Consider the following 24,387-nt stretch of genomic DNA (forward strand, 5'->3'; position numbering starts at 1 on the left):
CTTCCTGTCGCATCATATAGTGGTACTAGTATTTTCTTCGCTTGGTGCTCAGTATAAAGAAAGTATTCTAGGACTGGTCAGTCCTGCATCAACTGAGTCTATTAGAAATTAGCTTGTTTTGAGTTCTGTCATTCTAAATGATTTTCGTATCGATAATATTTAGGGACTGGAAGTGCATCAGTATCAGTACTTATTTATTTAATCTTTAATTATTAAGTTTATAAGAACATTCATGGACACCTCTGTATACCATAGATAGACTTGAAATCATTTCCATAAATCTGAAAAATTGCAAAATCACATTCCTTTTGTTGCTTGTATCTTAAAAGTACGCAAATTAGAATCTGTTCAACTTAATGTCATTTTTAGATCACATAAAGCTTCGACGACACTAAACTTTGGCTCAGTTTGCTCTTTATGTGTTCCTGCCGCTTCTTAGAAGGATTTAATCAATCAATTGTCATGGACGAAATATCTACTGGAATACAGAAGTTCCCAATTAAATGAAACAATTACGCTTTGTAGTCATTGGTATGGTTTCCACGCATCAACATTTCTGGAGTGTTTACTTTTACCAAGGTGGTAAACTGATAGAGGCATCTTGTATTTATATAATCGTCAATACTTAAATTACCGTGTCACAGATAGAACAGTTACATGATAAAATTAAAACTTACCTCTTTCGTTGCGACATGAAATTAAATAAAGAGAACTAGAAACATTGTAAAAATAAAACATTACAGACAGAACAATGACATCGCATCTGTTTGAAATAATAGATTACAAAGAGAAAACAAATACTATGTATACCCTATAGAAAATTTATGCGGGATCCCAGTGGAATCCCAGGGGATTCCACCGGGATGTCGAAATCCCGCCGGGAATTCATTCATTCACCGGGATTATTTTTCAAAGAACCGGAATATTAGTGGGATTCCCGTTTCGCATAGCGGAATTCCCGGTACAGTTCCGGGATAATCAGAAAATAAATACCAGGCTGGGATTTTTATGCTGAGACCGGGATATCGGAAATATGAAATTCCGACACATCTAAAATAAAAGAAGTAAATGTGACGTTATACTATTCTAAATACGAATAAAATCTGAAATATCGATTTCTTAGTGTTGTTGTAAAGTCAAAAACTGATATCGGTCTTAAAGTAAATACAGGTATATTTAGTGTTCGATATAAATTGTGAACTAATAATGAAAATCATTTAATCATGCAATTGCCGTAATAGCTGTAGTTTACTTTATTCAATTAACAGTAAATTGAAACTTTTGAATATTCGAAATACCAACAAGAGATGTCAAAGGAGACGGTTCGCTCGACTATATCTATTTATATTTGTACAATGAGACATTTTTGAGGAAACTAGAGCAATAATTAAAATGTGATCAATACAACAAACTTGGAAAACAGTTTAGGTTTAGGTCAAATTCTTTTACTGTTGACGTGCATCAAACCTTTATCCCGAAATTCAAAGTAAACATGGAATAAAATTCATCACCTTTTAGTTTTATGTATCTTAAGCCATGCGAATGATGGTGTATGACACGTATTTTAAGTTCATATAAAACCCGTCTTGCAGAGACAATGCAGCAAAACGTTATTCTGAAATTCTAAGTAAAAGGTAGGACAATCCATGAAATATCTGTGCGAGACATATGCTCCATGTGTCATAAGATGTTGTTGATGATGACTGACAAATCAGTTGAGTAAAAACGGATATTAAGTGAAAATGCACTAAAACATTATTCAAAGTACGGAGGCAGACGTCGACGCCTGGGGGAGTAGTAGTTCGGATATTCTACAAAAAAATACATATTTTTTATGAAATAGTAAGAAAAAAGTCCTTTTAATCCACGTCATGCTTTTCCTTTGTTTACAATAATTCTTTTCTATCATTTTTGATGATAAAACGATTACGATAATTCGGTACATGTATTATAGCAACACATTATCTATAATAAAGGGAAGTAAATGTGCCGCTACTATTTTAAATATAAATAAAATGTAATTGATTATCTCCCATTCTTTCCGGCCTCTTTCTATTTCAGTCAGAACATTGGGAGAGATGCGTGTTGTTTAATGTGTGCCGTCAAAATATTGGTAGATTTACATGCTTAGTGTTATAGACAAGAACTTAGTAGCATAATGTATGTAAATCATCTAATGTGTATATAAATAACTAGGATTTCATAAACAAAAAAAAAACAAACAAAAAAAAAAAAAAAACAAAACAACAACAAAAAACATGCAATTAATTGCCTCGAGATTTTTTATACGTGTTTTAGTTTTGCTATAAATATTTTGTGATATATGAAATAAATGATCAAAAATAGTATTTCAGAAAATATGACCAGAATGAAAAACCATATTTATTTTTTTACTAGTATTATGTACATTTGAGCTATCATTGATAAAAGTTAACAAGAGATGAAACTAAGTGGAAAGTAACACTTTTGCGTGCATATGTTACAAATAGAAGCCAGTGTATGTTACACTTATTTGTTTGTTATTATTTTTAGTTAAAAATGAAATTAATTGGGAATTTGCAGAAGTAACATAAGAATCTGTCTCTCAGAGAAACATTAAATTTTCATTCTTTTCTTGACAACCTGAAGGCTTCTTTAATGCAGACATTATCTGTTTTAGTTTGTAAAAGATTTATTATTATTATTATTATATTAAACATTAAACCAGCATGTGAGGGCAGACATTAATAACTGGGAACGGATACAATGCGCCTTAAGACGGAATGCGCACAAGTTGAAGTTATTGATTTCCGTTTCGACATTTTATTTAATATAATATGCAGCATTTTCCTCATTTATTGCGTATTTTGCTTACCGATGATATTTCTATAACTGATTTCATGAATCGTGATTTCACATCTGTCATACTGTTTTTATAAATTGTTGTTGTTTTTTTCAGTCAACAAGTATCGATATCATTTTTTCACATAACAGTCTTTTGGAAGTTATATCAAACTAACGCTAAAGGGACTTAAGTACAAATTTTAGGCGAATATATAAAGGATTTCGAGCACTGAGGCGTTAAAAATTATTGGTACAAATTTGTTGACATAAAGGTTTTGCAGGAAATGCCCATAAATAACCGAAAATATTGTGCAGAAGGTAGTAAACTTGCAACATTTTTGAAATGCAGAAAATATACATTATTCTTGCATTTTTACTAATATCTAACTATTATCTCGCCATATCATTTTCATGTGTCATACATTACAGTATATGCCAAAAGTTGTGGAAATGTATATCTTGACAAATTTCACCAAAGCTGTCCTGGCGGGTAGCTTTAATGTGACGCTGAAGCGACAAATATGACATTGAGTTTTGAATACAAAGTTTCCTTCTTTGTCTTGTTTCGTGAAAAACCCAGACGTAAGATATTGACAGAAAACTAATTTGATGATTTTTTTTTCTGTTAATTAAACGAATAAAATTATTGTGTCTTCGAATTTATTTTCTTGTAAAATTACATTACGCTACACCTACCACCAAATTAAACGACAGAACAATTCAGTATTTTTTTCTGTCTCTCCTCTTTTTTGTAATTAATATGAGCCTCGCCGTGAAGAAACCAACATAGTGGCTTTGCGACCAGCATGGATCTAGACAAGCCTGCGCATCAGCGCAGTCTGGTCAGGATCCATGCTGTTTGCTTTCAAAGCCTGTTGCAATTAGAGGAACCGTTAGCGAACAGCATGGATCCTGGTCAGACTGTGCAGATGCGCAGACTGTTCTGGATCCATGCTAGTCACAAACGCACTATGTTGTTTTTTTCATGGCGCGGCTAATATGACAAGCTCATTTTTATTCCGTTTTACGTAGAATTTAATCGAATAGTCCTGTTTTACTGTGTAATGGTATTATTCAACGTTAAAATCACGTTAGTCAAGACAGAAATTATTTATCCCGCAAGTTAATCATAAAACATGAAGAATCTCTATCGATGTTCATGACATAGTAAACATTTACAAATTATTTTTTATTTAACAAGTACATGTACCTGTATAAAATTCCATCAAAACCCGCTGTTATCTATGCGTTAAGAAAAAAACTAATAATTTATGCATTTGATAGCATTTAGGTAAGCACATTGTAGGCGAACATATATGCCATGCATTGTTTCTTAAGTAATATTCGAGTTCTAACCGATCAGGCTTTAGAAAATCTTAACGAGGTATACCGTTCTCGGAATTGATGAAGCTAAAACATAGTTAAAATGAAGAATATTCTTTTTAGTATTAGCAAATGACGCGGAATTGTAATCGCCGAAGAAGAATTCCTCGTGTAACTATATAACCATGTATTAAAATATCTAATTTATCTAACTTTATTACATGATTTCGAATATAGCTCATAATCTGAAACGCACCACGGGCAAACTGCATTTAGTGTTTTAATCATCGTGATTTCGACTTTCCACCACCGTAGTTTAGTGTTTTAATCATCGTGATTTCGATTTTCCACCACTGTAGTTTAGTGTTTTAATCATCGTGATTTCGACTTTTCAACGTAGTTTCGTTATCTCGACTATATTGAACATTTTGGTGAAAACATATTTATGAGTCTGCTTAATAACCATGATTATTGACTGAGTAAAATCTGGCTCATAATTATATATTATTTTATCTGTTTGATACAAAGTTAACAAAAATATATATGAATTAATCTGTGCCAAGAAAGACTGAGCAGAATATGAACAACGATTGAAAAAAAAAGATCATCTTGTCGGTAGCCAGACTGACCTTTCCAGTTTTCCTTGATTCTGTGTTTTCCACAAGAAACTGTTAGCGTCACGACTAGACTAGCTCCTAGACACTGATACGTTTGTTTTAAGCTTTATTCTTGAATGTAGCCAGTCTATATCCTGTGTCCAATATCATATAACATTTAATAATACAATCCGTTCTCTATCACCAGCTCAAACATGCAACTCACGTCTTCGTATTTACGAGACATAAGGAAATGTACGAGTACGCGTATATGTGTAGGAGATTTTTTTATATTTTCATTAGCGTCTGAAGTGTCAAAACTCAGAACGTTACAATTTTTAAACATTTATAAGTTCATAAGGATTAGATATGCTCGCATCTTTTATATCACACAAAAGTTACGATATAATTTAGCGACTGCTTTCTAAAATTTCAAAAATCATCACTGGCCTTTAAAACCAAATTCTGCCATCAAAACATGTGTATAATTTCTTGGAGCTGCAACATGCGCTGTAATTATCTTTTAGAATGTATGAACAGAAGCATGGTATTTCTTTATGCAGAAAAAACGGCATAAAATACTAGGAGAAATGCTGTACAACCTTTTTAATAAGTTTGTAAGGAAATAACACCAGTAGGCCTTTGAGTTTTTTTTTCTATAATTCTTATATTTCGCTGCAACCGCTATCAATGTTCAACATATATCCATATACTGCTATAGGAGTCTCAGTATTCATATATCCGTATCGTACTAAACTTGTTATCTGTTATTCACATGTGACATGTATTAGTGATGCATTGATATTATTTTATTTGTTAATTACAATACTTACAGACATGTTGTGCAATGTACGCTCTAAAATATTACGCAAGAAACATGTATAAAGTGAGATTTTTTCGATACCCGATTTCATATTTTATATGCATATCAAATCCACATATCAAACTTACAGGTACGCATGTCAAATTACAAAATCATATGAGCATTTAATTGTAAAAATCACAATTTCATTAAATGCACAAATTGAGCACAATGATTATAATTCAGAATATGCATAAATTGTCAAACATATCTTTGTGTAGATTCGGTAAGGCGTAGAGGTTGCGGGTTGGAAATCCGATGAAAGCGGGAAGGACCGAAGTCCCTACTGCTTTTACAACACGCGAAAACTGGTCAGAAATGATCAACATGATTATATACACTGCGAGAACATTCTTCTTGACATATAAAAACTATTTAGATTTGCTGACTTTAGGAAAATTATCGTAAATGGTGAAATGTTTTCGTCCTTCTACAGGTATACCTACACGAAAAATGTATTTATTTTTAAATACTAAGTAGGGAAAATAAAGAATTCGAAAAAACATTGTCAGAAGTAGAAGTGTGTAAGAGTGAGAAAAGTTGTCGCATTGCCACATACATGTACCAAATATTTTAGTTCTTGTAATAATAGAATGCTCATTTTATAGATAGTGTGCACGTGTGTAGTATTATATAATTTCTGTTTTACTTTTTCTGTACATGTTGTGGAACTGTATTTTGTTGATATCTTACGCATAATCCGCTGGTTTTCATCAAATGATACCCCTGTTCGATAAGAAGAACTGCATGGGCGAATGCCCAGAAAATATCAGTAATATCGATGATAAATGAACGGTTCTTTGATCTTATTTCCATAATAATGAGACATGGCATTATTTTACTTTCTGACTAACACAGATGACAAACGTAGTAAATATACTTGAAATCGAGCGAACCGTTACTTTTCAGGAATACATAGCTCTTTAACATATTGCCGGCATATCTGAAATAGCGCAAATTTTGTAAATTTGTAAACAAGGGTATACTATATATAAAGTCAGCTTACAGGCAGAGCACAATACTGTTAACGTGCAAAGTAGTGAGTTCGATACTTAAACAAGAAAAAAGTTCTCACTTACGATTTGTTATAGACAGTATTTCTGAAGGGTAATTTGTTCTGTACCTTTGGTCCATGTTACGTGTGCATTTCAGGTTAGAGTTGATAAAGAATCCGGAATCACTTTAGGTCAATTGTCCGTCTTTAATATGATTGACATACTGTTCTTAATTATGAAATAATATTACAGCAAACCCATGTTTTATAACGCAAATAGCATGAACATCAATAAAAAGGATAAAAAGGCAATCTGTGACCAGATCTGGATCAATGCCTTTATGAACAGGAAATCGTGATGATGATAATGATGATGATGATGATAACGATGATGACTTTTGTAATAAATATAGGGTGAAATAGTTGATTTGTTAATTTCGATGATAAGTATGAAAATATATCAGCTGTAATATTACTGCTGGTAGCTTTTTAATAATACATGATGGTAAAAGTATCTGTTTTAATGGTGTCTAATTTGTGACATTTTGTTATTTCGTTCTGTCGCACTTATACAACAAACGAAGTTATTGCACTCCGTCTAACGCCTCCACGACAAGCCGCCTCGCCGAACACTACTTAGTTCTACAACTTATATCACTCATTCGCGAAACCTCATTCCTGATGGAATCTATCGCCGCGAGGGTATGAGAGAAGAGGCCAGTTTCCCTTTTATACCCCAGTCACACATACGGCGCCGATAGCTACGTCTAGCCACGGATAGAAACGTAGTAATCCGTATCGATCCGTATCTGAGCCGTATGGATTGATACGGATAACTACATTAAGGTACGGCTCAGGTACGGATCGTTACGGATTACTACGTTTCTATCCGTGGTCAAACGTAGCTGTCCGCGCCGTATGTGTGACTGTGGTATTAAATGTTGAACGTCAAGCAAGGGAGCTACTGTTACCATTTTTACGTCTTTGGTATGACGCAGCCGGGGAACGAACCCAGGACTCCCGCACTCGAAGCGAACGCTTTACCACTGGACCTTTACGACTGAATTGATGATGAAAGCAAAAAGCTACCTGTATTTTCGGTTTTTATTATGCTTACTCACTTACCTTAAAATTGAGAACATCCATGATCAGAGTTGTTAAAACATAATGTTATCAACTGCGTGCAATTTAAATGCAACCATCGCTTTGTTTTTTTTTTTGTTTTTTTGTTTTTTTTTTAATCTATTCTTTCCCTAACAGTTGTATTATTAAATTTTATTATCATTTAGCTTTCGATGAGACTTTTATATTTTATTTAATATCACCTTTTTCATTAATAAACTAAAAGGTTCTTTGAGTATTGTTTTTCTTTCTACAGTATCCAATGTTGATTTAATTGTAAACTTCTATCACAATGTCATGTAATTCAATGATCTAAATTTTTATTCCTGAGCAAAAATGTGTTTTAACAATTTTTATTGTCTCCCTTTTTAAATTGTACTGTAACCTTTTTCTGCTTGCTTCGGAAGTTTTGTGCGTGTATACATTATGCATTTTACAATATTTTTGAATGCCGCAAAGTCTTTTTAAGACGTTTCCGGTACTTTTTACGTTACGTCATTGCATACTGCCTGAAGATATACATGTACAACTGAAAGTGCTTGCAGTGAAAAATTAACATTTTGAAAAGAAAAAAAATCAGAAGAATTATGCTATTTTTACCTGGATATTGAACTTTTGATATCAACATTGATACATATACTATTAAATATATTAACTGAATAAAATAAAGGCATAGTAATACAAATAATTTGGTTGCTGTTTCTATTGTGATATTGTTAACGTGACACGCGGATACTTCATGCATGTGGTTTTTATACATATTCGGTTGCAATCTGCGGTATGAATGAAACAGGGAACTAATATAATTTCATGTTGTTACTATGTGAATTGACCCACGGAAAACTCTTGTTTGAATTATCAAAATATGTCGAACATCAAAACTTAACTTCATATTTTTTTTTAGACAAGCTCCCGTCACTATGTTTATTCTTATGTACATATATCAGTTTTCTTCATTAAGACGGAAGTAACTCCAGAAGGTTGTTTCTACATTGACAGTTTACTGCCCCCGGCTCCAAACATAGGCTTGGTTCAGCCATCAGATAAAATTGTGCAGTTTTAGAGGCTTAAAATTTTCTTATAAAATGTTTCCAGTATTTATAAAAAATAACCTTGCAGTCAGGGAGCCAGGCTATTTTGTTTTCTGCACCTTTATTTACAGCGTTTAAAAATGTTTGATAAAAATTGATCCGTTTTCACCACCTTTGTTTTCTTCTCCATGTATTCTGCAACAGACCCATCTAAACGTCAGTTACGATTGACCAGGTCACTAGTGAGATAACTCATTACTTTGCTTTGTATTAAAAAGTCGTTATCGCCAGGAAACGCCAGTAAATTCTTTGAAATCCGGACAAATACTTCAAAGTCTACAAGAAAGACAAGAGTTGTAAAATGTTTAGTGGACTGCGTGGAAATTTGATCCGTCTGTGTATAGTTGCTTACAGTTTCGTTTCTTGGTTTTCTCGGAGTAGCAGGAACATTGTGGCGTAACAGCAAAAGATAAAAGAATGTACTAGAAATATTTATCTTCCAGTCTATCAAATGTATATTTGGTATCAATCTATTCAGTTGATATAATACGAATCATATAAAATTATTTGTAGATTGCAAAATTAGCTTCCTATAATAGACGCAGACTCGCATGCACAGTTAATATGACATTTCTGATTAAAAATACATATCGAAATAATATCGTTGCGTCAGAAAATCACGAGGCGCAGCGTATAACCGATTCGTATTTTTAATATATGTTAAAACATGGTTCTGCTGTATATTATTTTGGTTAGATGATATATGTAAGCAGTATATCATGGCGCTTGTTTTGCCAAACTATAGAAGGTCTGCGTCACGTCAACTCGTAACTGTATTTTGACAGTGCTAAAATACGGGAAATATACACGTCCCGCGGAATAACTTTGTTGTGTGAAGACATCTAATAAGTTCATTTGCGCGCCTATTTTTTAGTTTGTGTAACACCGTTTTGTCATATCATTTTGGTTCTAAGCCTTCTTTAAAAAGGTAGATCAAATATAGTTGAAATCTTTCTCGGCGCCTGTATGTCACAAAATAATATATCGGCGTGAATTCAGATTTACTTTTTTATAGAATTATCAATGGTTTTTCACACGTCATTTCTTAAGTAAATGATGAGAAGTAAATGATAAAACGCTAAACGCTAAACGTCATATTATTTGTGTTTGCAAATAAATAAAATAATTTTAATGAATGTAAAAACAACCCAGTATGAACTACTTATCAGACACAGTTAGAGAGATAAGGAAGCTAAGGGTTTAATTAATCTCTCGGCATTCATATCTTGTACCATTTGCGGTATTCTTTTTCGAAGCAAAGTGATTGTTAAGTGTGCATATTTATAAGTGCCAGAGCGGGCGAGAGAATCTAGCACTGAGACCCCAAGTTGCTCAAATTGTTTAATGGGGTATTGGGGGAGTTGGGGGTATTAGGGCTGGAGCACCCAGACTTAGTCACCCGCACTGGGAATACGCCATTATAGGTAGTCCTGGAATAACTTTCTGTTTGCTTCTTAAAACGAAATGATTGTATATTAGTGTTTCTCAGTGTTTAGAATGTAAGTCATCGTGGTAAAAGGAATCTGCGTTGCTAAACATCGTTTTATTTATGTGTAAAGTTAAAGATCAGCTTTTAAAAACATCTGAATCACTTTGACTTGTTATACCTTTATTTTTAGTTTTTGTTTCATGTAAATTATCAATATGGTCGTTTCAACCGGGACTATTTATATTTAAAAAATAAATTAAATTAATCACAGTTTGAATTTTGTACACATAGCCTTCAAGGTAGTTTATTTGAAACCATCTTTACGAGGTGAATTGCAACTCAGTTGTTTCATATATGCATACATGTATGCTTTTATTTGTATATCATGACATACCGTTTACAGAACTAAGACTGGAACATGAATTGAATAAATATGCTGACCCAAGCTCCTAAGAATATAAAATATTCAGCCTGTAACATTTTTTTAATTAATTAAATTATCGATCTCGATCGGAAACCTCTAGTACTACCCAATTACCCACATCCAACCCCCATCCCACTCCCTAAATTTCATAGATATTGAATGAGTTGCGAAAACGGATGGCACCTAATCAGACGACACACCTATCTGACCTTTTCTATTTGTTTCAGAATGGACTATATTCCTTTTTGATTATTTAAAAAATAAAAACAATAATACAATTTTCTATGAAAAGAGTTTATTGGTATAAAAATATTCCTCTTTAAGTACTTGTTTTCTGAAAATACACTCCTATTTGAAAATGTTTTACTTGTTTTTGAGAAACAAAACAATTTATCTTCGTCTTTTATCTAAAAATACATTCCTCTTTGATAATGTTTTATTTGCTGTAAAATATACCCCTCTGTATTTTCTTTTTTTTCTAAAACAGAACACATCTCTCTGAAAATGTTTTATTTGTTATAGAAAAAATATCTTCTCTCTTAAAACGTTTCGATTTTTAAGGGATAAATTGTATTTAACCCTCTCTCAATATTTTCATTTAGACATCACTCAAACAACTATGTGTAATATAATCGCAGTTATAAAATATTTGGAACAGAACAGAATTTATCTTTTATTTTCTAGACATGAGCTGATCAATTCATATAAATATCAAGGTCAAAACTTTCGTTTAGTTCTTGTATCCTAAACTGCGATATACGATGGTACGATGACGTGATGGTGCGATGGCACGATGATGAAGCAACGATGGTACGATGGTGAAAACGCAATGACACGATGATGAAATCGCGATGGTGCTATGCTACATGGTGGAATGTCAATGTAATACCGCGTTTTCACCATCGTTCCATCACGTTTTCACCATCGTATCATCGTACATGTAATATCGCGTTTCCACGATCGTACCATCACGTTTTCACCATCGCATCAACGTGCATGTACCATTGCATTTTAATCATCGCACCATCGTAATTTCACCATCTTGCCATCGTGTTTTCATCATCGTACCGTCATATTATCACCATCGTACCATCGCGTTTTCACCATCGTACCATCGCGTTTTTACCATCGTGTCATTGCGTTTTCACCATCCTACCATCGCCTTCTGAAGGTCATGCGCAGTGGTACAGTATATGTGTCAGTAATACAGCCTTTATAAATCTTATTTTCATATTGCACTATGTATGCACCTTCTACCTCCTGAGGTTGAATATTAATATCATTTGACTATTTCATCCAGCTTTTTATTTACTTTTATGCATACAAGAAATACAAAGGACGAGGCCTTGAAGTTTTAATGAGCTGAGCATTGAACATTTTGTAAAACATTTTGCAAAACAGCAGAATCTAAATGGTAAATAATGGTAAATTTGCAAAATGCATTGAGACAAAGCCATCTATTGCTGACAAAAATTCAAGTGTACAGAACTACGCGTTTCTAACCGGAAGGCGATGGTATGATGGTGTAAACGCGATGGTACGATGGTGAAACCGCGATAGTACGATGGTGATAACGCGATGACACAATGGTGAAAACGCGATGGTATGATAGTGATAACGCGATGGCACGATGGTGAACACGCGATGGTGAAAACGCGATGGTACGATGATGAAAACGCGATGGTACGATGATGAAAACGCGATATTACATCAGCATTTCGGCATCGTACCATCGCAACATTAGGATTTCATCATCGTGCTATACCGTTTTCACCATCGTATCAGCGTTGTTTCATCATCGTGCCACCGCGCCATCGCGTCATCGCCATACCACTAAAAGATAAAAGATAATGTATTGTGTATAAGAATAGAAGTATGTTTGCTGTTCAACAATTTATCATCCTCTTAGATTATTTCTGATAGGTTCAGTTCGGAGCTAATAAGGGGGAATAGCACTTTGTATTTTAAGCAACCTGCGTATGATTTTGTTATCATATTACTGTAGAAGTTACCCCGGCATGAGTGTAAACTGTTTTCTTGGTTTTAAGTGAAGTTTTCTAGCTAAGACGTCGCAAACATTGCCATGTACGTCTGTCTTTGGTGCCACGTTAAAAAGAAATAAAAATCGGTTTCTTTTCTCTCATTTGTACAATTTTAACTTACAGCAATATGATATGAATTATATAAAGGTCTACGGCGGTAGACAGTATTTGTCACTTTTATTTTCAAAATGATGGACAAATAAAAGAAAAATGGCATTCTCAATTTTATTCTAAAAATTGCACACTCGTTTTATTAACGGAAATACGGCTCGATTTTTTTTAACTAACGATTGATAGAAAATTAAAAGAATAAGTACTTTTACCATCCAGTTATTTTTTTACTAAATGATTTATTAAATCTATCCGTCAGTAAAAAGTGACGTTTGATTAACGTTGCTTTAATAAAATATTCTAACATGGCCCGATTTGATTTCAAGTTAAACAACGAAGAAAATCAAGCTCTGTATATTTAGCGATAAACAATGGTTGTCGCGGGGACCGGTAAGAGATCAATATGACGTCAAATGTGATGTCAAATTGCCGCATGACGTCCGATACATTACTCCTGGTGTTAATGAGGTTCAGCATGATATTTAAAACTTCTTATAAATATTCACCACTAAAGGGAAATGCCGCCCATCAACTTTCAGTCAGATTTCAGAAGCAACACTTGAGTTATTGCCCTTAGTAGCTTCTAGTGTTAACTATATAGGGCACAATAAGTATAGCAGTTTCTTCTTCATAACTTATGATGTATTTGACCTAGAACTATGAAACGTACAATGGTATTAGATCACCATAATGGGGTAGTGCACACACAATTTCGTAAGGATAGAACATTTATTATCTTCAAGTTGTGCATCCACACCCAGCCACCCCTGCTCATACACCCTCCCCATCCTTTTTTATGAAATTACTTTACGCTAAATGCCAAACACTTAATGCTTAATGCTACATACCAAATGTTATGTTCCATAATTATATTGAATGCTAAATGCCAAATGCTGAATGCTTAATACATCAAATCGCTAAATGATATGTGCTGATGGTCAAATTCTTTTTTAGTTAATGATCTGTATCTTTAAATTGATAAACACCCTTTTGAGTTATGTGAAACATATAATGTTCTATCAGTCTGATTTGAAGCCATAAAAACGTAGGACTGAATCTGTTTACTCTGAAATGTCTAGAAGATAGGTTTTTAAAAGGAACAAAATTATGTAACAAGGGCCAATGCATATTTGAAGTTAAACTCATTAGCCCTTTAACTGAAAGGAGCACTTAGCAAACAGCATATGGCATTTATTGGTTAACACTTAGCAATTCACGATTAGCGTATATCATTTTGATAATTTCAGTCAATATTTGATAATAAACATTTAACAAAAAGCATTTTGAGCTTTCTGTTTGTCATTAGCATTCAATTTGGACATTTAGCATAGCGCACCGGCCTTCCATACAAATCATATTATATTCTTGACGAACTTCTATCACGAGGGCTTCAGGCGATCAAGGAATTGTTCCTGTGCATTTAGTTGAAGACCCGTGCACCATGCTAATTGCCAAATGCTAAACAAAAATTTTTAATGCTAAAGACCATAGACTAAATTCTCAAATTAATGAAAATTAATAAACTTTATTGATTACTTATAATTTTCAACTAATGAAAATAACTTTTACTGATTTGAAAAATAAAAATGTTATACCAGTCTTAGTTGGAGCAATAACATATTGCACCAGTTATAAGAACACGGAAACGTATGTATTTGCTGTAAAATGTTCACTAAAATATTTAACAGAGCGAATTTCAGTTAACACTTAGTAATGAATATTTGGCATTAATTGTTTTAACAGTAAGCATTTATTATTGACAATTACCATTTTGCAGTCAATATTTGATAAGCATTTGATGAATAGCATTTTGCATTAACGATTTGCCATTTAGAATTTAACAATTAGCATGGCGCATCGGCCACCCATAGGCATATAGCATTTGATATGTTGCATTAAGAATCAAGTACGTGGTATGTTTGCATGACATAATTAGCATTTAGTATAAGCAATTTGCTATTTATCATTTGGCAAGTAGCATGGTGCACCAGTCTTCCATTGTAATATTTGTCATTTCGTTTGGAAATCATTTTGCATAAAGGTATTTGGCATTTATATTTGGTTTCTAGCACTTGGCAATTAGCACTGTCCACCGGTCAACCGTAGATACATTTATAGGAACATTAAAACCACTTTGGTAGAACTACCCTGCACTGAAAGGAAATTTTAACTCCTAATATGGTATCGCTGAATAAGGAAGAAAAGCCCAGTTATATACAACTCATTTAGTTATCAAAGTCAAAGAACTATAAATTTTGAAATACTTGATTTCATAACAGTAAAAATTTCAACAAAAAGAAAAAAATCTAATGCATGCATTAAATGTTAGCGTATCTATACAATACTGACAGCTTACAAAAAGTAGTGTCATCGAAACAAATAATCTTTTCTGTTTAACTAATATGTTTTTCATACGCAATACATTAAATATTTCGGCTTAAATGGGAAAAAAAAAACAAAAACAAAACATCAGTCATAATTGTAATTAAATCTAAATAATAGTTTCTAATTAAAACAGACACTATTGGTTCATTATTGAACGCACTTGCTAATTACTAGAAATCCACGAGCAGACGCTTCTAGACTGGCTCAAAGACATAGATATAACTATTTTTCAGTTATATTTTATTCTTTTTTTTAATACGGCGAATAGAACAGGTCTTTATCTTATTTTCAATACGATAATCTTACAATCTGAGAAAATCTTTAGAACAGACTGGCTTTTGAAATAACATTGAAAAAAACTGAAATTGTAAAAAAAAAAACACTATTGTCAGTCTTGTTACTAATCTACTTGATTTTCTACACATACAAGTATGAAACAGCAACTTCTATGTTATTTCAAAACTGTTTTTAATCAATTTTGTACTCTCTTTAAACTGACATTTATAAAATATGCTTTCATTATAAGCAGCAGAAAAAAGAATGGGGTCGTCTAGTCTGTATTCAGACCCTTCACAGGAGATAATTATACAAATGTTGCATAACTATGCACGCCTTAGATAATATAAGAGTTAAGAGAGGAGAAATTGAGTACAAGTAAATACGAAAAAGTAGAAATTTAACAAGAAAAAACATTAAAAAAACAATGTTAACATTAAACGTTGTGCAAGAAGTTTATAGTATGGTTGCTAAAAACGTGCTACATTTTTGACTCCGTCTTAGTTGCAATTGAAATACCTTGAACGTTCACTAAGCAGGTACATCATAGAATTATATGCAGTGTAATGATATGAAGTAAACTGAAAGTGTACTAAATTTCTGTGTATTTGACTGCATTTCCTGTAATTTACCGACTGCCTGGTCCGCAATCTAGACATTGCATTAGTTACGGTATACATGTAGCTCTAGGAACACTAACACCCGTTAACTATTTCTATGAATGTGTAAGACATATATAATATTAAGAACAGGTGTCAGTGTGATGAGAACGTTTTTGATAATATAGTCGGATAATATATTCGTGATACACTTTATTTTATTGAGAAGTTACTAAACAATGATGTTGTGATCGGCGGGAAAACAATTATTTGCGATGTCTAAAATTGAATGGGATTGATGAAAAGATCAAAAGAACAATACTGGAAAAGCTGATGACTGTAAGTGAATATTTATATATCATTTCGTGTCTTTTACGATATATTTGTATTTATTTGAATATCATGTGAGAATACCGTAATTGTGGATTATCTGACGGTGACCTTAATTAGCTCAGTAGGTATAAAGCGTTGGTCTACGGATCTCGGGGTCGTGAGTTCGATCCTCTGACGGGGCGTATGTTCTCCGTGACTATTTGATAAACGACATTGTGTCTGAAATCATTAGTCCTCCACCTCTGATTCAAGTAGGGAAGTTGGCAGTTACTTGCGGAGAACACGTTTGTACTGGTACAAAATCCAGGAACACTGGTTAGGTTAACTGCCCGCTGTTACATGACTGAAATGCTATTACAAAAAAAAGCGTTAAATCCAAAAGAAACAAACAAACATAAGGATAGAACTGCGATTTATTGAAATCGTACATCTCAATCAACAATTCAATTTGCATTTATCTTCAAAAAACAAATTCTTAATCAAACTGTAATTGTCAAGTTGAACCCGAAATTTTCTTTACTTCAGCATAGAAAGGCTATGTCGAAATTATTTCACTATCTCGTCTCCCTAGATTTTCTTCAAACTGCGTTTGGAAACAGATTTTTTTTTTAATTTCTAGTATACATGTTAAATGTAGAAAAGTTCAACAGCGTCATTGATGACTTTTATTTGAACAGAACTTTGTACTCATAATTTGTTCATTTAATATCTGAAACTCTTAACATTAGATTTTTTATTTTTACTTTCGAATAATGTAGAATTTTTAAAATTGTAAATGGTGCATGTGTTGCAGTTATCATTGTCAAATTATTTAAATGATTCTTTTTTATTGCTATCAATATTGAATATCTTATTTGAAATTCATTATAATAATTGTACAGAATCGTCACAAATTAATATGTTGAACGTTTGGTTCACTGCTCGCACTGAAATATCGGGCCTCGACATTTCTGTTCTAAGTAATTTTTCTGTTCTATGTTCTTTTTTTTACTGCGTATAAATAACTGGTATTTCGATTATATTCTCTCGTGATGATTTCGCTTTTACGAAGTAATAAAAACATTTTACCAATTGTAAAAATAAACATCGAAAATAGATATGAATACTATTCCGTGAAAAGAAATTTAAATTTTCGTGTCTTGGAAAAGAATCTTTTTTCAAGTTAACAAAATACTTCTGGTTTAAACCAGATAATATTTTGTTTTTACTCCTTTAAACAAAACTGCCAACTTCCCCACTTGAATCAGAGATGGAGGACGAATGATTTCAGACACAATGTCCTTTTATTAAATTGTCACAGAAAACATACGCCTCGCCGAGGGCCCGAACTCACAACCACGAATTCCATAGAACTGCCCTCTCCCTATTGAGCTAAGCGGGCGGGTCATGACATTTCGTTTTTATGATATGATACTTAATAATTTCAAAATATTATTTCGAATTTACGACGTTATATCAAAAAGTATTTAAGATCGTAAATAAAATTGCTGGAGGTCTTGCGAAAAAGTCATTGTAAATTAATAAAGAACAACAATTTAAAATCTATTAAATTGCATGCTACATTCTACAAAATCTTAAATAAAAGATGCTCTGATTTTGTTGTTGTTGTTTGGGGTGTTTTTTCGCTACTTTTACAGTATTATTTTAAGCAAAATATACTTTGTTGATGAGTAGTATGTAATGATTAATTATAGTACGTATTGTAGGATATAGTGCATTCTAAATGTTGTTTACAATGTTTCGAATAGTTATTTATTAGATCAAATATTTTGTAAAGTAATGATTGTAAAACTCATTGTAGGTGACAAAAGGCGCTAATCGAAGAAAAAAATATCAGAGACGAACAATTACACATGAATAAGATATACATGATCAAGAGAAGAACGAATATACATGCATAACATCCCAGGTGCGTATACAACTGTATTTTGCATCGACAGTCATGTTGATTTTCAAAGGGGTTAGAAAAAACTATTCTAAATTTCATCTTTAGAAAAAAAGCAGAACAAACTAGCCTTTGACAACAACCGGCCAGTTGAAAGTAATACATCTATTGTTCAGATAAAATTGTATTTGATCAAAAATGCATAAGATACTTTTGTACGAATTTTCAACATATGGCATTTATTTTGCCTATTACTAGATTTGCGTACCTTATGCCATGATATTCTGTTTATTCAAAATAAGTAATACATTATTTAGGAGATGATCATATGAATACCAGAATCAATTATTTACTTTCGAAAACTTGTTATTTATTTACTTTACATCTTAGTCTCGTTTGGCTACCGACTAGAAAAACTTATTTTGTTCTGTTCTATATTCTGACTTCTTCTCTGATTATCTAGTATGGACATAATTATACAAAATTTGAATAGCTTCTGGAGTTATGTCATATGAAAACAAAACACAGGGTCTGAACACAGTCTAAACTTAGTCCAGACCATTAAAAAAACCCTTTTTACTACCATAGTAGACAAAATCATCTCAAGGTGAATAGTGAAAATGGTCGTGTTAATGTATATTACGATGTGAAAATATTTTTTTTGCTAATGGTATACCAGTTCAGTCTGTCTATATTTTCTTTTATAGATTTAACGTTGTCTATTTATCTGTCCCAGGCATTGTTTTCTTCTGTACATGTACTAATTTATTATCATCTAGTTACTGACATTTTTTAATTCATGAACCAAATGTGGAGAACTCGATAGGATAGAACACTGAAGAAAGTTCATTTAATTAGCTGTATTTTTCTTAAAGATGTAAGCAAAACTATTTGTGTTTTATTTTCAAGCAAAACCTTTATCTTTATTTGCAGGTCAAATATTGAACAAGGATCAGAAGAAAGAATAGATTTAGACATTTGTGAAAGGAACAATGGAAACTTTGAAAGTTTACTCTTTCTGAAACGCATAACTACAACAAAGATGTGATCATTGTATTAGAAACTGAATTTTCCAGTCTTGTAGTGATTTAACTAGCTTACCAAGACATATACCTTCATGTTTTATACACTTATCTTTTTCATGATTTTTTTTATTTTTATATTATATCTGATCGAAGTAGCATTGAAAAAAACGGGAATATATAAATATTTAAGAGAAAGTTACTACATTTTGTACTTGGAATAACTTAAAAAGAGATACGACGTTTCGTTGATTCTTGATATTAGCACAATTGTAAGTGATATTGATATCTCATTTTGATGGAATATAGTGGAATTGAGATACATCGGTTGGACAAGCGATGCGACCTTGACTCGATCAGCCAATGCGTTTACTCGTATAGAATACCTTTTTGATCTTATTTAAAATTCCTATTTAAATAAAAACTATTTATTTGTATTTATTGGATTGTTCGACAAAGATTAAAGATATTAGAAATTTATAGCTATATTTACGAAGCTTTTAAACTTAGTTACTTACAGATTATATGTATGGTAACACTTTAGAATTAGTTAGTTTAACTATGTATTCCATTTTAAAATTAGAAAGCATTTGTAACGGGTATCAGATGTAAATTGTCTCAGTTATAAAGCTTTGTATAAGCGGTTGTTAAGTAAGACTGTGTATTGGTCAAAATAGTAGGAAAGCTTTTACTGGCGAGGAAACCCGTGTTCGATTTTTCAGTCGGACATATTTTTTGTTGATTAAGCATTTTTAAAATCGTTTAGAAACAAAAGATAATGTTCTAATACTCATAATATGACAAACTTTCAAGAAGGATCATTCTTAGCCTATAAATCTGGAGTCCAAGTGTTTTTTTTTATTTCTTATTATACATTGCTCTGTAAACCTATTGAATTTCTTCTAAATTGCATACTTTTACCCTTTATAATAAATACGTTATTATTATTTTGAGTAAGCATGTAGCTGAAGCTGCTTTGTATGTTATATCAACAAACACTAAAAATTAACAGATAAAAGTGAAAAATGTAAATTGAAACATTCGCTTTTATCTTATTTTAATAGATACAAGAAAATTTTAAGGGGATTCAAACCAGGAACTAAAGAACTAGGAAAGTCTACACGGTCGGGTCGGCATAACGCTTTACCACACGGCCGATCAGTCGGTAAATAGTATGTAAATATTTTTCATTAACTGTGTGGTTCACCTTGCTCAAATGGCAGGTCATCCCAATCAAAATTTCTAGTTTTATGCATGGGCAGGCTTTTCATTTATTTTGCAAATAAGTTATAATTTATTTGCAACGACAAAGATGTTTACTAAAAGTAAACATAATACATACACAAGATACTGGAAAAAATTATCAGCCGCGGATAGGGTAGTATTGATACAAGAACACCTTTATATTTTACTCTGCGGGTCTTAGTCGTGTAACGTACCGTTGACATTACAGTTTTTATAATGATATCTTAAAACTATGTGCGTCATTTCAAGTCTTATGATTCACAGGTTTTGATTTATTCATGCTAATGTTAAGGATCTGCGACATCATACATGCTTGTATTTGTTAAAGGGAGCAAACTCAATTAAAAGGGTTCAGATTTAATATCTTTTTATAGTTTTGAGTTACGAAGAAACCAATTAAAGGGAACAAACTCTTTGAAAGATAAACGTCTTATTCTGTATTTATTTTGAGCTGTAATGCAACTTCTGTTGTTGCAGACTTACTGTGTGAGTACTTATTTTAATAAGAAATAATGTACCGGTAAGACTATATAAGCACAAATATTGTTAACATATTATTTACATTTTATAAGGTAAAACATTGTTAATATTATTAACCTGTAAAGATTAAATTAAAATCTGTGAAATGATCGTGAATTTTTCGTCTTACGACTTCCCTGTCAAAAAATTAATCAAGATTATATGGAAATATTATTGGTGCAATAGCTAAAACTAACATCGCATTCGTTTCTGCAGTCGATATGTGTGCTTGTTTTAGCAGAATGATTGTTATTTTGGAGAGATTTGTATTTTTTCACGTCGTCTTTAACACAGATCTAGCATGAGTTTAAACTAGTTTTTCTCTCCAGTTAAGTAGGTATCATTTTGATTAGTAATCATTGTTGGAGAAAAGACTCAGAGCAAAGGGGAAATTTTACAATAAACTAATTTTCAACTTCATTTGAAAGAAAATATAAAACGTGGTGTTAATTTGCAACCTTTCAACTTTAAAACCTGTGCAAAGACATTTATTTCTCTGTGTAATACCAGTAGCTGATTTCATCAGACTTTTTGTTGCGTTAGTTTTGTTGGGATCCTGCTGTAATTCAGCGGGATTTCAACCAAAAACGCTCTGGCCCCGATTTCACGAAAAATCTTAAGTAATTGCTTAGCTAAGTCTGTTATTTTAAAAGTATGCTATTGCTTAAGCTATTGTTATTTAATGCTGATTTTTTCTATACCAATGTATTTATAGCTACATTAAGCTATGGTTAGTAGTATTTATCTGCAGTACTTATTTCAGTCTCGCAAATATGATATTTCTATTTATGCACGGTATAAAGAACTTAAGTATTTGCTTAAGTATATTTCTTATTTTTATACTTCATTTCTGTAATATTCAGAATTGTTTTGCTTTGATCTATTAAATAATCATGTACGGGTCTGATATAGATGAAAAAGTCAACACTGAAGATGTTTAAAGGGCAAAAACAAGCATTTGAAATAACAAACTTAGCTAAGCAATTACTTAAGATTTTTCGTGAAATCGGAACCTGGGATCCAGGTAATTCCCACAATCTATATATACTGGGATCCCACTGAGATCAAATGGGATCCCAGCGGAATTTCAGTGGAACCTTACCGGGATCTCAGTGGGAAAAATTTTCGGGATCCCGGTATATCCCGCTAAGATCCCGGTATATCCCACTGGAATTCCCATATGAATTCCCGGTGGAATCCCACTTGAAATCCGGGATTCCCAATGAGAAATCAAGTGGGATCCCGCCGGGAAAACCAGTGTTTCCCGCTGAGAATCTCACCGGAAGGCACTGGGAATCCCGAAATTTTTTCCCGCTGAAATTCCCACTGAAATCTTATCGGAATCCCGTCGGGATTTCCACTTGAATTTTCTATAGGGTAGGTACATTTCGCGCATATTTAAGCGCCGCCGTGCGAAAAAATAAGTAAGAGCTTTGCGACCAGTATGGAACCAGATCATTCTGAACGTCCGGGCTGTCAGAGCTAAATATATGTCGATCGCTTACCAGTTGCGAACAAGTGCAAAAATGGATGAACAAACAGTATGGAATGGATGTGCACTGCTCTAGATCCTTGCTGGTCGCAAATCTCTAACCATAGTTTTCGCACAGCGGATCACATTTGTAGTTAGCAAACCTGTAACTTTTAAACTCTTACGATGATTGAAATCAATTAAAACGTTATTCTCAATAAATCTTTGGCATGATTTGTTTTTCAAAAAGTTGCATACAATATATCTTCTGAAACTTGATATAAGTACAATAATGACACCACTTACAGGAAAGCGTATTTGAAAAGTCACAAGTAATGTTCTAATGTTGTGCATCTAAAACTTTGACTGCAACATAAAACAAACGTTTGAAAACAGACAAAACTTTGGCATTTACGGTGTCACCCGGTATAGAAGTACTTCCGGGTCGTTGTATCCTAGGAAGTAGTTCTTTGAAATTTTGAAGTTCCCAATTTAACGCTATCCCTACTTTGACATGTTAAATTCCAAATGTATTTATTGATACTGTGTACATTTTTTGTCATTTCTGATGTCTTTAACAGTTGTTTTATGTGTGTTTTTCAGGACTACATTTCTGTGCGGAAGGATTAAAAAACTACACCAGACTGGCGGCCATGACAGATGTCAGTGGGAAATTTAAACATGGACTAGATACTTTGATGTGTAGCAAAAAAGTTCATCGTTGATGGTGGTGTTTTTCTGTGATATATTGACTGGGATAGTATTACACTTCAGAAATACAGATCTGTCAATGCTGCAATTATGTTGTGAAATTCACAATCCATGTCCAAACGTGCTTGTTTTACTATACAGCAAAGAAGGAGAAATTGTACCGGGCCGACACCTTACCTGTTAATTATCAATCAAGTAGCTCCGTACTCTGTGTAACTGGATATTACATGCTACTCTAAACATAAATAAAATATCCTTCTAGATTAATTGAGCTTTAACAGCGCCGAATGTTATATTCCTTGACATTTTAGACGGTACGAATTAATGGTCCTGTTTCTAAGCCACAGCAATTCCCTTGGCTATTCTATCTATATAAAGTCAATGATTAAATGTTCTAAGACAAGTCTGGATTGTCAACAAGTTCATATTTAATGACGACATTTCTTGTTGTCCAGAAGCAGTTACACTCCCTACAGATTCGTCACCTTGCCTTTCAGTTGCCTGTCTCCGTTTTATCGAATAATGAGATATAAACACTAGTCAATTGCTTCCGTAATGCATAAATTGAATCTTTTTAAGGATTCGGTTTTATGTATGAGCATCATGTAGATTGATTATTGGTGATTGCACTATGCTCTACTTTTACATTGAACATAACCGAATTTTCTGTATTTTGAAATGTATCAGTTACAAAGAAACAAGTCTGCCTGTCTGAAAGTATTTTATTTTGTTAATTTATTAAACAAGGGGAAAATCTTCTGATAATATATTTTCCAGGGGGTGTATTTCGTAATGTCAAGTAACATTTAGATTTCATTTTTCAATGTCTCTCTGATCTTTTCATTTGAAATATCATTTCTTGTAATAGAAACACGAACTCCCCTGCGGCTTTAATAAATCTTATGAATTTGTGAAGACAATGTAAAATATTTTTGAAACACAAAAGCATATTGCACTTAAGAAATTAAGCTAAGTTTACGCCAAGAATGATTCTACGATGTAGAACAATTTTAATCGGATACGGTACTCGAGAAGAAAAAATATAATGATCGTTTGTAATTTTTCAATAAATAAAGGTTGCTATTAAACACGACAATCAAGGACGGGGTGAAATATAAATCAGA

The 24,387-nt window shown here is 32.8% G+C and overlaps 1 long non-coding RNA gene across 1 annotated transcript; it reads left to right on the forward strand.

Moving 5' to 3' along the window:
• Nucleotides 1–15,740: 15,740 nt before the first annotated feature.
• On the forward strand, nucleotides 15,741–19,610 carry LOC123528187 (uncharacterized). The gene is made up of 3 exons (XR_008368386.1): nucleotides 15,741–16,416; nucleotides 18,212–18,319; nucleotides 19,229–19,610. It is a non-coding gene; the product is annotated as an uncharacterized LOC123528187 (long non-coding RNA).
• Nucleotides 19,611–24,387: the final 4,777 nt, after the last annotated feature.

The sequence above is a fragment of the Mercenaria mercenaria genome, chromosome 18, assembly GCF_021730395.1.
Source record: "Mercenaria mercenaria strain notata chromosome 18, MADL_Memer_1, whole genome shotgun sequence".
Taxonomy (NCBI): domain Eukaryota; kingdom Metazoa; phylum Mollusca; class Bivalvia; order Venerida; family Veneridae; genus Mercenaria; species Mercenaria mercenaria.